At 45.7% G+C, this 14,378-nt stretch overlaps 1 long non-coding RNA gene across 4 annotated transcripts in view; it reads right to left on the reverse strand.

Moving 5' to 3' along the window:
• LOC147584397 (uncharacterized) overlaps positions 1 to 14,378 on the reverse strand; it is a 341,362-nt gene that overhangs the window by 286,214 nt on the left and 40,770 nt on the right. The window contains exon 3 of one of the 4 annotated variants that reach the window (XR_015249339.1): positions 12,215 to 12,393. The exons of the other annotated variants lie outside the window; for them this stretch is intronic. This is a non-coding gene — a long non-coding RNA (uncharacterized LOC147584397). The remainder of the gene's footprint in view (positions 1 to 12,214; positions 12,394 to 14,378) is intronic. 4 annotated transcript variants of the gene reach the window in all.

Raw genomic sequence — 14,378 nt, forward strand, 5'->3', positions numbered from 1 at the left:
CCTTAGAAGAAACCTCTGTGATGAAAAGTAGATTTTTTTCTGGAACAGTGTGGATTTTTCTCCCTGACCCCTGCTATCTTACTTTCCTACACTCTCTTAAAAAAAAAAAAAAAAATTAACTTCACTAGGGAAAAAATAAATGAACCATTTCTGGTTGTGGGAGGGGGTAGGGGGAAACAAGCAAATGCAGTGAGGTCCCCCTGGCCCCCATCTGTTCCAAATCTTCTCCTCACAGGATGTAATGTCTGAAAAGCAAGAAAAATATTCCTTCCTCTTCCAACATTCAGCAGGATCTTGCATGCAAAGAGAAGAATGTCTGGTTACTCTGTGGGTTTTCATCTGCTTTTTAACTCCCATGTTGCCGAATTACACTGGCCCCTCGTTCCTATTTCCCCCACTTCCAAAAGAAAAGCAGCGGGATGGCTGGGAGGCAGCAGGCGAGTTCACCACTAGCAAGGAACATCCTGGTTCTGGCAAAGAGCTCCCTCCCCTCCACCAACCCCTTTGGCACAAAGGATTAGTTCTAAGTCTGGCCAACGATTTCTGCAGATTGCTTAGCTGAAGACTTGCCAGAGGGATGCCTGGGCCCCCAGAGGAAGTGGGGCCCGCCCCGAGGGTAAAAGGAGTGGGCTCAAACTCCCGAACTTCTTGTTCTGCGCGCTCACCCCCTGCTTCCAGGCACTTTGCGCGCGGATGTGCACAGGCAGCCAACTCCTGGCCATCTGAACAGGAAGGATGTTCCCCAGTAGCTCGCAACAGCCATCGCTGATGCCTTTCCAGGACCAGGAGGGCGATATTTATAGGACCGGCAGCCGGCCAAACTAGGCCCGCTCCAACTTTATTCCAACCAAACCTCCTTTGTCTCCTGTAGTTCTCCTACGTTAAATGCAGAGGCATTCCTCCCTTTATTGCTTGATTTTTTTCCGCTGGGAAGGAGGCTCTCATTAAAATGATTGAGAAACCCTGACTTGAAGAGAAGGAAAAAGTCCCACATGGTCCACCCCTTCCCTTCAGCTCTCAATCTCCCCCGCCCCCACCCAAGTCCTCCAGCCACCTCTATCTCCACCTTCTGGGCCCCTGGCAGACACTCACCTTGGCACATGCTCCTTCTTTACGCCCGGGCAACACAGAACCCCTGCGCAAAACTCCCTCTCATTACCCTGGGCCCAGATTATCCTTCCAGCCACTCACTCACCCCTCTAATCACATCCTACAAGAAAGACCCTGCAGGATCTATCCCCCCTGCCTCACACCCCTTCCCTGACCTTACTTCTACAGACCACCTTCTCCACATAGTTGCTCTAACACCCCCAACCACCCTCCCGGGCTTCCCACTTGCTGTCTCCTCTACCTGGGGCACCTGGGGTGCTGGAAGGTCTGGCTCCCTCACACCATCTGCATTTCTGTTGGGTAATTACTTCCCTCAAGAGGCCTTGCTAACCATGTCTAATAAAAAGCAACCCCGGTCTCTGTCTAGCTGCTCTAGGCCACACCTGCTTTATTTTCATTCACGGCACCTTCTGTCACCAAGCACTCCCGAGTACACTTTAGTCAGGCTCCTACCAGCCCTCTTCTGAACCCAGCCTGCACCTTGGTCTGCTCTCAGCAAAGAGTCCTGCTAAATCAGCCCCTACCCTTGATACCTGACCAAGTTCCTCCACCCCCACTTGTGATGTATAACTGCTTGGCTGGCCTTCTCTAAGAATCCAGATGATTTGACAAAAATTCCCCCACCCTCAATGTCTCCTCCATACACAGGCCCCCTCAACTCTGTGGGTCATGGATGTCCAGCGGTCTTTGCTATATCCAGAGTTGAACTCACTCTCTTTCCTACTAAAACAGTCCTGAATCAAGTCTTCCTTACCATTTTAACCTGTGTCAGTAATTTTTCTTCAACACCACCTAACGTGATCTTTTCCTTCAGCTGTCTCTCTCCACTGGACTGGCAGGGTCCATACGCATTTTGCTCTCCACTAGCCTCCTAGCTTCTACAACAGTATCTGACATCCAGCAGACATTCAAATATTTGTTAAATCAACAAATCTAACTACTTACCATTTACCTGCCACCTCCTCTGGGAAGTCATTCCTGAATCTTCCAAGGCTTGACCCTGTACTCTACCTAGCAGTGAGCCTCCTGATCACAAGGGATAACTTCCTGGTTTAATATGTATGTTAATATATACATTAATATGTATATTTAATGCGTTACTTATATAATACACTGATACACAGAATAAAGCATGGAAGTCTATCTTGACCATCTGCCCTCCTTCCCTTCCACACCACCCAGCCTTACCCTAGCAGGAAGCTTAATTAAAAAGGGTGTGTATAGGGGCGCCTGGGTGGTGCAGTCGGTTAAACGTCCGACTTCAGCCAGGTCACGATCTCGCGGTCCGTGAGTTCGAGCCCCGCGTCGGGCTCTGGGCTGATGGCTCAGAGCCTGGAGCCTGTTTCTGATTCTGTGTCTCCCTCTCTCTCTGCCCCTCCCCCGTTCATGCTCTGTCTCTCTCTGTCCCAAAAATAAATAAACGTTGAGAAAAAAAAAAAAAAAAAAAAGGGGTGTGTGTGTGTGTGTGTGTTTGATCTCAGGGTGGTGAGTTCAAGTCCCACAGTGGGCACATAGCTTATGTTAAAAATTGAATTAATTAAAAGGGGGAGGAAGAGGAGCAGTGTGAAGCTGAAAGTCAGTTCTCTGCCTTCCAAAACCAAGCCCATCTTGGCCCCCATCTTCCTGGCTTTCTCCACACACAGGAGGAAAGAGGGAGGTGAGTCTACAGTGTCAGTGGCCGTCAGCTCACTTCTCCAGTCTCCGCACACTTACGAGGCCAGTGTGGGTCAGAGCAGTGGCCTGGGCCCACTGTTCAAAGTGGTGTTCCTGGAGGGCATGAGGGTTCATTAGGCCCGGAAAGCAACGGGAGGCCAGGGCCCTGGTGGTTGGTGAATTCCGGCCTGCTTGGAATCTCAGGGCAGGGGTAGTCTGGGAGGGGGGAGCTGAATGTAGAAACCTCCCAAGTAGGTTTCCACATAAAGGAAAAGCAAACAGAGGAAGGCTCTTCCTCAACTCTGTGAGCCTCTCAGAGGAGGGCAAACCTTCAAGTGTTTGCTGAAAACCTAATCGGATTAAAAATGCTTTCAAAGGGCTGGAAGAGGAAGTACAGACTCTGACCCCCTCCACTCGCCTGCAGCCTAAACATGGTCACTTTCGCTTCCTGCAGCCTCTGTCTCGGGGGTGCTGCACATAGAGACGCAGGGCTAGGAAGGGACCTGGAGCAGAAGCGAGAACAAACCCTTGTCCACTCAGGGCTACTGACTCCTCTTTGGGCCAAGAAAGAGAGCTTCTGGAGAGCAGAACAAGCAGCCAGGACTGGGAAAACGTTGTGCACTAACCCCCAGCCTTCACTTCACTCACACCCAGGAGTCTGGGAGCTACTGAAGTGCCCAGCCCTGTTTCCTGGGAGGCACTTAATTATCTCCCACCCCACTCCCACCCCAGCTGGGTGGGTCTCCTTTCTGGCAGCTAATTCATCCCCAGAAGTTCCAGGTGAAATGAATGCTCAAGTGGGTTTGCCAAACAACAACCAAAGGAAAAGACAATACTTCTCAAATACTCCAGATTTTGGTTCTCTCTCCACTGGAGAGAACTTCACCGGATCCTGTCACCCAATACCATCACGCTAGGATGACCAAGCATCCTCGGTTGTCAGCGACTGTTCTGGTTTTAGCCCTTGAAGTATCACATCCCAGGATGGTTGGTCCATCATTATGGCTTCCCCAAGCTCCTTCCCTCCCTCCCCACGATTTCCGAGAGGCACATATTTGGGGAAAGTGGGCTTCCTGGTATTGTTCCCTAATCCTCATGCACTTGCTAGGTTTTAGAAGGAAGGAAAGTGGTGAATCTAGACGTTGAATTAGTTTCTTTCAACCAAAAACCTTAATTTAAAAAGGAGATAGATCCCGGGATAGCGAAAGAGTAGGTCCGGGGAGCCGCCCCTGGAGCCAGAGCTGTCGTGTCCCCCTCCTCTTTTAATTTCCCGTTGCAAACAATAAAGGTTTCCTACAGTAAAAGAATGATAATAATAATAATAAAATAAAATTTAAAAACATAAATAAAAAGGAGACAGAAAAGAATAATACCACTCAGCACTTTCTCTGCTGAATATACAATGCCTTGTTTAATCCTGTGAGGTAGGTAGCATTTCCCAGACTGGGAAACTGAAGCCCAAAATCACAGTTAATAAGTGGTAAGCTTGGGATCCCAATCCAAGCAGTGATCCCAGAGCTCCCAAACTTACTGTCTTATATTGTGATCCCTGAAGATGAAAAATCCTTCTTGTTTTGATCACAAAGGACAGAAACAATCTGAAGTTACTTATGCTAGACCGACAAAGGATACATAAGTAGAGTAACGTATCAAGAAAACGGGATTGTGAGACTGTGACCACAGGTACTCCCAAAGATGGGGGCGTTGACCAGGTTCATGGATGGTTATGGCACCAATGCCCTGTGCCAGAGCCTCACCACAGAACTCCGTAACATTGACCCTGCCTCCATCCACCCTCCCAATGGCAGCCAGATGAATCCACTCAAACTCCAGATCTGATTGTGTTCCTCCAACTCTGTCAGGCACATCAACAGCTACAATGCATAGTAGTAAAATCCAGGTCCCTCAGCCCAGTCTCATCAGTTGCCCTGAAAACAGAACTGGACTCCACAAGAACCAATTTGGCAGTATAGGTCACAAACCTTGATACAAGTTCATGCCCTTTGACCTTATAATCTCCCTTCTAAGACTCTTCCCCAAGGAAATGGTTGTAACTGACAGTGACTGGGAAGAGGGAGACATCGTACACATAAAAAGTGTTCATACACAGGGGCGCTTCGGTGGCTCAGTCATTTAACCGTCTGACTTCGGCTCAGGTCATGATCTCACGGTTCGTGGGTTCGAGCCCCTGCATTGGGCTCTGTGCTGACAGCTCGGAGCCTGGAGCCTGCTTTGGATTCTGTGTCTCCCTCTCTCTGTTCACACACTCTCTCTCTCTCTCTCAAAAATAAATAAACATAAAGAAAACAAATTTTTAAAGTGTTCATACATAGGTTCTGGGAACAAGGAACGTGAAGTAATTGCTACAGAACAATAAAGAAATGGTTAACAAAACTATGCCGTATTGGTAAACAACCTGCACTTACTCTGTGAGCGTCCTGCCAACTGCTTTGCTCTTATCTCACCTAACCTTCATGGCAGTGAGGAGGGCCTCCCTTTATCAAGAAGAAAATTCAAGCTCCGAGAAGATAATGAAGCTGCACAGTGGTTGCCCACAGCTAATAAGGGGGAGAAAAGGGATCTGAACTCAGATTTGCCCAGTTCAGGGCCTGTGCCCTCATCCTCCAGGGTATTCCACACCTGGGTGCAGACAATAGCTTGATTTGGCTGGTGGGACTGCTGGCAACTTTCCCCCTCCACTTTCCACTTTTTTTATTTTCCAAATTGTCTATATTAGCCATTAGGACACTGTTTAAAAAAAAAAAAAATTTTCCCCAGGGGCGCCTGGGTGGCTCAGTCAGTTAAGCGTCCGACTTTGGCTCAGATCACGATCCCGTGGTTCGTGAGTTCAAGCCCCACACTGGGTTCTGTGCTGTCAGCATGGAGCCGCTATGGAACCTCTGTCTCCCTCTCTCTCTGTCCCTAACCCCACTTGTGCACACAGTCTTCTCTCTCTCTCTCTTTCTCAAAAATAGATAAATACTTAAAAAAAACTGTTTTCCCATTTCTAAGGTAATATAGGCTTATAACACTTGGTACGTTGTATATTTTTTTTAATGTGGGAAACAATAAACTTAGGACTAAAAGACATTTAACAACAATAAACCTTCCTTCATCTTAAAGCTCCCTCCACCCACCCCAGTTTGGCTCCCTGCTGGCCACATTTCCCACACTTCTTTCTCACAGTCGTTAAGTCACTAAGCTGTTAGCTGACATGGTCAGATCTATGGTTTGGAAAGAACATCTCTGGGGCAGAGAGGAAGGTGGAGAGGACAGTGGAGGTCATGGGGGCAGGTGAAGTAGCCTCTATGGAGATGACCCGGCAAATGGCCAGTATGTAACACACGTGTGGAAAGGACATGCCCACGGTGTCCAAGAGACACAAACTGTGGAAAAGCATCAGCATTAAACAGAAGAAACAGCAGGAGGATCTGGCGCCAGATTCTGGAGGGATGCCTCCCCATCAGGCCCCCCGGGCTGCTCCTGCAAGGGAGCCAGGTAACGGGAAAAGCTCCAGCCACCACTCCCTGGGACACCCAGCAAAGAAGTGGCAAGGGTGACTAGGACCACCACCCTCCACACTGCCACTCTGGACCTGGCTTCCCTCGGGGTACTTCTTTCTAGCTTGAGAGAGAAAGGAGGCTTTTGAGAAAACGAATTACAAGACAGCTTGGCAGCAGCAGAGCAGCAGCAACACAAAGTGTGAAAAGTTGCAACAAAGATGCTCAGATTTCACTCACTCTTCCGAATCTTTGCACACTGGAGGGCTTTCCAAGGAAGGAAGCCATAATATTGCTGGAGAAAATAAAATGAAAAGGAAGAAGCTTTCAACAGTGGCTCTCAGCCCTTGAGGGCTCTGAGAACTTTACCTGAGGGAGAGGCAAGTTGGTTTTTTTCTGTTTTGCTTTTTTAAGTTTATTTATTTTGAGAGAGAGAGAGAGAGCGCGCGAGCATGCGTGCACCAGCGGGGGAGGGGCAGAGAGAGAGAGGGAGAGATAGAGAATCCCAACCAAGTTCCTCATTGTCAGCATGAAGCTGCCCATGGGGTCAAACCCAGGAACCAGGAGATCATGACCTGAACCAAAACCAAGAGTCGGATGCTTAACTAAAGGAGCCACCCAGGTGCCCCCGGGAGAGGCTGTTTAAATGCATTTCACCCTCACCGACAAACATTCTGATTTCATAGATTCTTCTCAGGCCCAGGAGTCTGCCTTGTGGATGTAAGGATTGACATTTGGGGAACATTTCTAATTATTTCACCTTTAAAAAAAAAAATTATGAAAGGCATACAGGGAATTTTTTGTATTACTTTTGCAACTCTTCTGTAAGACAAATTATTTCTAAAAACTTTAAAATATACATGACAGGGGCGCCTGGGTGGCGCAGTCGGTTAAGCGTCCGACTTCAGCCAGGTCACGATCTCGCGGTCCGTGAGTTCGAGCCCCGCGTCGGGCTCTGGGCTGATGGCTCAGAGCCTGGAGCCTGTTTCCGATTCTGTGTCTCCCTCTCTCTCTGCCCCTCCCCCGTTCATGCTCTGTCTCTCTCTGTCCCAAAAATAAATAAACCTTGAAAAAAAAATTAAAAAAATAAATAAATAAATAAAATATACATATGACAAAAATAATAAGTGCCCATAATAAGATATTTTTAATAGAACCACATTAGGAAAAGTAGAAAACAGACATCCCCTTCACTGTCCCTTCCCCTCCACCACCAGCCTCATCCGACTCTCCAGACTAACCAGTAGGAAATAGTTTGGTATATATTAGCAAGCAAGTCAGATTCGTTGTGTGTTTTCATTTTTAATGATAACTTAGGCCTACAATGTGATGAAAATGACACTCAAAATTACTGGCCGAAATGCAAATTAATACAGCCCTTCTGAAAAGCAATTTAGCAATGTATAGCAAAAATCATAAAAACATTTATATTCTATGACCTACCAATTCCATGTGTGGGAATCCCTCCCAAGAATAGCTCTCTCCTGGAACAATACACATCTTTTTTATTATTATTATTATTTAACTGTGGTAAGAACACTTAAGATCAGATCTACCCTCTTAAATTCTTAAGTGTATAATACATTACCGTTGACTATAGATACAATGTAGTACAGCGGGTCTCCAGAACTGACTCATCATAACTAAAACTTTATGCCCGTTGATTAGTAATTACCATTCCCCGCTCCCACCCCCCCAGCCCTTAACACCACTGTTCCACTCTGATTCTATGAAGGCTATTCCACATACCTCGTAAGTGGAACATACAGTATTTGTCTTTCTGTCATCAGCTTATTTCACTTAGCATGATGACCTCAAGGTTCATTCGTGTTGTCACATATTGCAGAACTTCCTTCATTTTTAAGGCTAGACAGTATTCCGTTATATGAATATACCAGTTTCTTTATCCATTCGTCTGTTGATGGAACACTTTGTTGTGAATAGTGCTGCAGTGAACATACCAGTGCTAATATCTCTTCGAGATCCTGATTTCAATAGTTTTCAGTAAATACTCAGTAGCACGATTACTGGATCATATGGTATTTCTATTTTCAATTTTTTTGAGAAACCTCCATACTGTTTTCCGTAGCAACTGCACCATTTCACATTCCTACCAACAGTTGCAAGGGTTCCAATTTCTCCACATCCTTGCCAACACTGTTTTTTTTTTCTTTTAGGGTAGCCATCTTGACTGGTGTAAGGTGGTATCTCATTGTGGCCTGATTTGCATTTCCCTGATAAGTAGTGACGTTGATCATTTTGCCAAATACCTGTCAGCCTCTTTGTCCTCTTTAGAGAAATGCTCTCTCATGTCCCAGCCCAGTTTAATCAGGTAATTATGGGGTTTTGGTATTGAGTTTTAAAAAGTATGCAATTATTTAAAATGACATCACATGGGAATGCAAGCTGGCGCAGCCACTCTGGAAAACAGTATGGAGGTTCCTCAAAAAACTAAAAATAGAACTATCCTAAGACCCAGCAATTGCACTACTAGGTATTTATCCAAGGGATACAGGTGTGCTGTTTCGAAGGGATCCATGCACCCCCATGTTCATAGCAGCACTATCGACAATAGCCAAAGTATGGAAAGAGCCCAAATGTCCATCGATGGATGAATGGATAAAGAAGATGTGGTATATCTATACAATGGAGTGTTAGTCGGCAATCCGAAAGAATGAAGTCTTGCCATTTGCAACTACGTGGATGGAATTGGAGGGTATTATGCTAAGTGAAACTAGTCAGTCAGAGAAAGACAAATATCATATGACTTCACTCATATGAGGGCTTTAAGAGACAAAACAGATGAACACAAGGGAAGAGAAACAAAAATAATATAAAAACAGGGAGAGGGACAAAGCATAAGAGATTCATAAATATGGAGAACAAACAGAGGGTTCCTGGAGGGGTTGTGGGAGGGGGGATGGTCTAAATGGGTAAGGGGCATTAAGGAATCTACTCCTGAAATCACTGTTGCACTATATGCTAACTAATTTGGATATAAATTAAACAAATAAAATTAAAAAATAAAATAAAATGACATCACAAAGCAACAAAGATGACAGTTTTTGTGATGTTAGTGAAAAAGAAAAACAGTATAAACATTTTATATATCCTCCATTACCAAGTTTTTATTTTTGTTAATTTAATTTTGTTTAAATAGATAAAACTACGGAAATAAAACTAAATTGCTAACAGTATGTTAGGGAGGTGTTATTTGAGTGAAACTTTTCTATTTTTCCTCTGTTGGGTACTCAGCACTCAGATTTTGCAGACAGACAGACAGACAGACAGGCCTGGGTGAGAAATCCATCTCCCACTTTCCACACGTACGACTTTGAGGACCTCATGCAACCTCCCTGAGCCTCAGTTCCTTATGGAGATAACGGGAGATAAAAATTATCCCCTAATCTTAATTCGAGAATTAAAATAAAACATGTGGGAACACTGGGTACATTGCAACCAGACATAACAAGTAGAACCGTTCTGGTTATTTTTCTGTATTGTCTGTGATAGGTCACATTTCACAAATCAATACTTAAACACTGGGATTTAAAAATGGGGGGTCTGGGCGCCTGGGTGGCTCAGTAGGTTAAGCGTCCGACTCTTGATTTTGACTCAGGTCATGATCTCATGGTTCATGAGATTGAGCCCTGTGTCGGGCTCTGTGCTGACAGTGCAAGACTTGCTTGGGATTCTCTGTCTCTCCCCCTCTCTCTCTGTACCTCCCCTCCCCTCCAATAAATAAACATTAAAAAAAATTTTTTTTAATAATAATGGGTGTCAAAATTTTGATAGCCTTCATTTTCCTCATCAGGCCCTCTCTTAAGCCCCTGCTTTACCTCTAAAAAAAAGATGTTGGGTGAAGTGCATTACAGTGACAAGGCACCATGCTCAGTTAATTGAAATAATGAAATGGGAATAAGATTTGCAAGTTGCAAAGTACCTAAAAATGTAATACATCATGAGTGCATTGGGACAGGATGACCCTGAAGGGAAAGTGATGACACAAGGGCTCAAATGCCTAGAGTATTTATGTGAGGTGCAATAATGCATCACACAAACACATTAAATGCAAGAGGCAGGGGAGTGAGGAGGGCACGTGGAGGGGTTGTGTGTGAAAAAATCACCAGACTCTTCCAATGTCTGGGCAAAGGCTTCGAGGAGAAGGCAAGACTTTCAAGGGTAATGAGAGTAAGAATAATTATCTCAGGATGCCTTTCAGCCAACCCGAAGAACTTGGACTACCTTCATCTAATTTATCACAAGCCCTGTCTATTAGGCTGCCTCTGCATCTTTTACTTTGGAGTTAATCACAAGGGTTATTCTGAGCCCATGATTATAGGAAGTCTCTCCTTTCTAAGGACCATTTAGAAATAGAAACTAAAGTACAAGGGCGCCTGGATGGCTCAGTCAGCTGAGCGTCCGACTTTGGCTCAGATCATGATCTCGTGGTTCATGAGTTCGAGCCCTGCATCAGGCTCTGTGCTGACAGCTCAGAGCCTGGAGCCTGTTTCGCATTCTGTGTCTCCCTCTCTGTCTGCACCTTCCCCGCTCACACTCTGTCTCTGTCTCTCAAAAATGAATAAACATTAAAAAAAAATTTTTTTAACCAAAAAAGAAAAGAAACTAAAAAATGATTATTTTATTATCATTACCTTGATAGTGTGGTCAAGCTTATTGTTCCTAAAATTCCAAAAGCACTCGTTCAAGAAAATATAAAGCTATATCTAGTTAATAGTACAAAAAAAAAAAAAAAAAAGAGTACTCTTTATATACCCCATCTCCTATGCCTCCCTAAAGGGAACTACTGCCTGGATATATGTATTCTTCCGGATCTTGAATTTTACATATACATGTGATACATTCACATGTGCATGCATGTGTGTGCACATACACAGACACAAACAATTATTTTTACATAAATAAAATCACACTCTTTGCTACTTAAATTTTTCACTAAGAATAACTCAAGGGCGGGGCGCCTGGGTGGCTCAGTCGGTTGAGGGTCCGACTTCGGCTCAGGTCATGATCTCGCGGTCTGTGAGATCAAGCCCCACGTCGGGCTCTGGGCTGACAGATCAGAGCCTGGAGCCTGCTTCATATTCTGGGTCTTCCTCTCTCTCTCTCTCTGCCCTCTCCCGCTCATGCTGTCTCTCTCTCTCAAAAATAAACACTAAGAAAAATTAAAAAAAAAAAAAAAAAAGAATAACTCAAGGGCATCTTTCCTTCTTTATCTGGAGTTACAGGCATTTGTGTGGTGGTTCTAGAACTTGAGGCCAGCCAGCTTGAAGCCCAGCTCATTAGGTATGGGATCTTAGGCAAATAACTTTACATCTCTTTCCCCGTCTATTATTCTAATAGCAACCAAAGGATTGTTGTGAAGATTGAATGAGTTAATATTATAAATACATAAATATTATAAAATAAGTACAGAACTTAGAATTCTGTGTGGAGTAAGTACTGTCTGTTTGTTGGCCATTCCCACTGCACCAAACCCCTCTTATTCACAGTCAATAATACATCCCAAGACCCCCATAGATGTTAGAAACCATTATATATACTGTTTTTTTCCTACACATTCATACCTGTGAGAAATTTTATTTAAGAATTTGGCACAGGGGTGCCTGAGTGGCTCAGACAGTCAAGTGTCCAACTCTTGATTTCAGCTCAGGTCATGATCTCACAGTTGTGAGATCGAACCCTGGGTCAGGCTCAGTGCAGAGCATGGAGTCTGCTTGGGATTCTCTCTCTCTTCCTCTCTCTCTCTGCCTCTCCCCAACTCATGCCCTCTCTCTCTCTCTCTCTCTCTCAAAAATAAACAAACAAACAAACAAAAAAAGAACTCACACAGTAACAGATTACCAACAGCAACCAATAATAAAATAGAGCAATTATAACAATATACTGTAATAAGAGTTAGGTGAGTGTGGTCTCCCTCTCTGTCAAAATACCTTATTGTACTGTACTCTCCTTTCTTCTTGTGATGATGTGGGACGATAAAATGCTCAAGTGATGAGATGAAGTGAGGTGAATGGCGCAGGCATCGGGACATAGCATCAGGCTACTTCTGCAGATTCTTCAGGAAGGTCAGCTGCTTCTGAACTTCAGGTGACCACAGGTAACTGGAACTCTAAAAAGCAAACCTTTCAATGGTGGGGGTGGGGGAGGGGGAGAACTACTGTATTTACTTTGTTGTCTTCCTTAATGGTCATATAGTGTTCCATCATTTGGATGAACTGTCATTTACTAAGCCCATCCCCTGCTGAGAGACACATTGGTGATTTCCTACTTTTTTGCATTTCTGCACAGAGATCTTTGTATACAGGGGCAAACATCACTCTAGGATAGTTTCCAAGGAGTGGAATTGCTGCCTCAAAGGTCACACTCATTTTTTATGAAAGATGCTGCCAAATTTCTCTCCAAGAGGCTGCACTAATTTACATCACGGCCAAGAGTTTATGCATGCCTGTCTCCAGGCATCTTCACAACACTGGCAGCCGGGAACTCTGGCATCCTCTTCTCTGCACTCGCCTTCCCTCAGTGAAACCTCAATCAAAACCACCAACAATGCATTTGTTAAAGTCCCCGGGACACCTAATCCCTTTGTCTATTCTAAAAAGGAATGGGGCGTTTTTGGCTCTGACAGGCCTTCAGTTGCCTGGACACAGCCCTGGGACGACTTTGAAAAACACAAATAAAACCCACTTGCTGTTCCCTACCACCCTCCAGAGAAGCTCAAGGGGGCCCACGTGAGGCCCAGTGCTCTGCTCTCTATCACATGCAAAAAAGATTTTCAATAGCAGCTGGTGTTTTCCTGGGTGGAGACCGGAGCCAGCATTTGTATATAAATATTATCCCAGGGCTTGGGGGGGGGGGAGGGGGCGGGGGGGGGGGGGGGGGAAGGAATCAGGCTGGAAGGAGAGCCTGCAGCATCCCGGTTGTCTTGTTAACGGGGGGAGGGGGGATGCAAGAGCAGTAAGCGTCCTCATGTTTTCCTGAGCTCCCCCTAGAAAGGGGAAGCATCCCAGGACAGGCCCACACCATCCATCGGGGCACCTTAGCAGAAAGCAGAGGTGGGAGCCGGTGCAGAGCTTGGCTGGAAATCCACATCAGACAGAGGATGGCAAAGAGGCAGGCTCCATCTACAGGACCCAGACTGCACTTCTGGCACGGGCTCTGCGTCTCTAGCACAGTGACCACCTGCAACCAGCTGGCGCTTTAGACCACGGCTCCCGTCATGTGATGACAAGATGACCACTGACTGAGGAGGCCCCTGTGGCCTCATCTCCAACGTTCCACAGCACAGGGTGACTTCTAGCTTTGCTTGAGGACCTCCCCAAATAGAGGGGGAGCTGCACAGACATGGGCTGTGGCTCATGCAGGGCCTCCGGGAGTTCTTGGGCGGGAATGTCAACAATTCTCAGGGTTGCCCCTGCTAAGCTCTGCAAGCCCAAAGCCATTCATCTTCCAAACTTGTTTTTCAGGCTCACTTTTTTATGGCTCCAAAGCATTCACCTTTGTTCTTTCAACTGTCTCCTTGCTTCCCACCATTCCCAGGGACCTAGGGCCGGGAGTGGAGGGGGAGAAGACAGGAGAATCTCTGGACCAGTGGATTCTGTGGATCAGAGCAAATTCCAGGGATGAGACCCAGGGACCCTGGCTCATGTCCATAACAGAGGGAATAACTCCGATGATTATCTCAGGCACTTGGAAGTGAGTTAAGCTTCCCCTTCCTATGCAGCACATGTGAGAGGGTCAGCGGGAGGGAAAGGGGGTCTACACACCCAGGGTTTCCCTTGGATCTAACCAGGGGCAGTGTAGAGCACAGGAAAGCACACTGTGCCTCAGTTTCCTTTTCTCTGAGAGCCTGGGGCTAAACACCCAACACCCCGCATTTCAAGAAATTCACAAAATAGGTATTTGTTGAGTGTGGGTTGTGTGTTCTAGACACCGTGAACACAGCAATAAACAATCAGACTGGCGCCCGCCCTCGTGTTTACATTCCCAGTGAAGTAAATATTAGTAACAGTATCATGCTTACTACTGCGGGACCCATGTTTATAAGAGACAAGGTCACACAGCTTCTAAATGGGCTGCATGGCTCTCTCTAACCAC

Source organism: Puma concolor, chromosome A1 (genome assembly GCF_028749965.1).
Source record: "Puma concolor isolate L17-30 chromosome A1, mPumCon1.1.hap2, whole genome shotgun sequence".
Classification (NCBI taxonomy): Eukaryota; Metazoa; Chordata; class Mammalia; order Carnivora; family Felidae; genus Puma; species Puma concolor.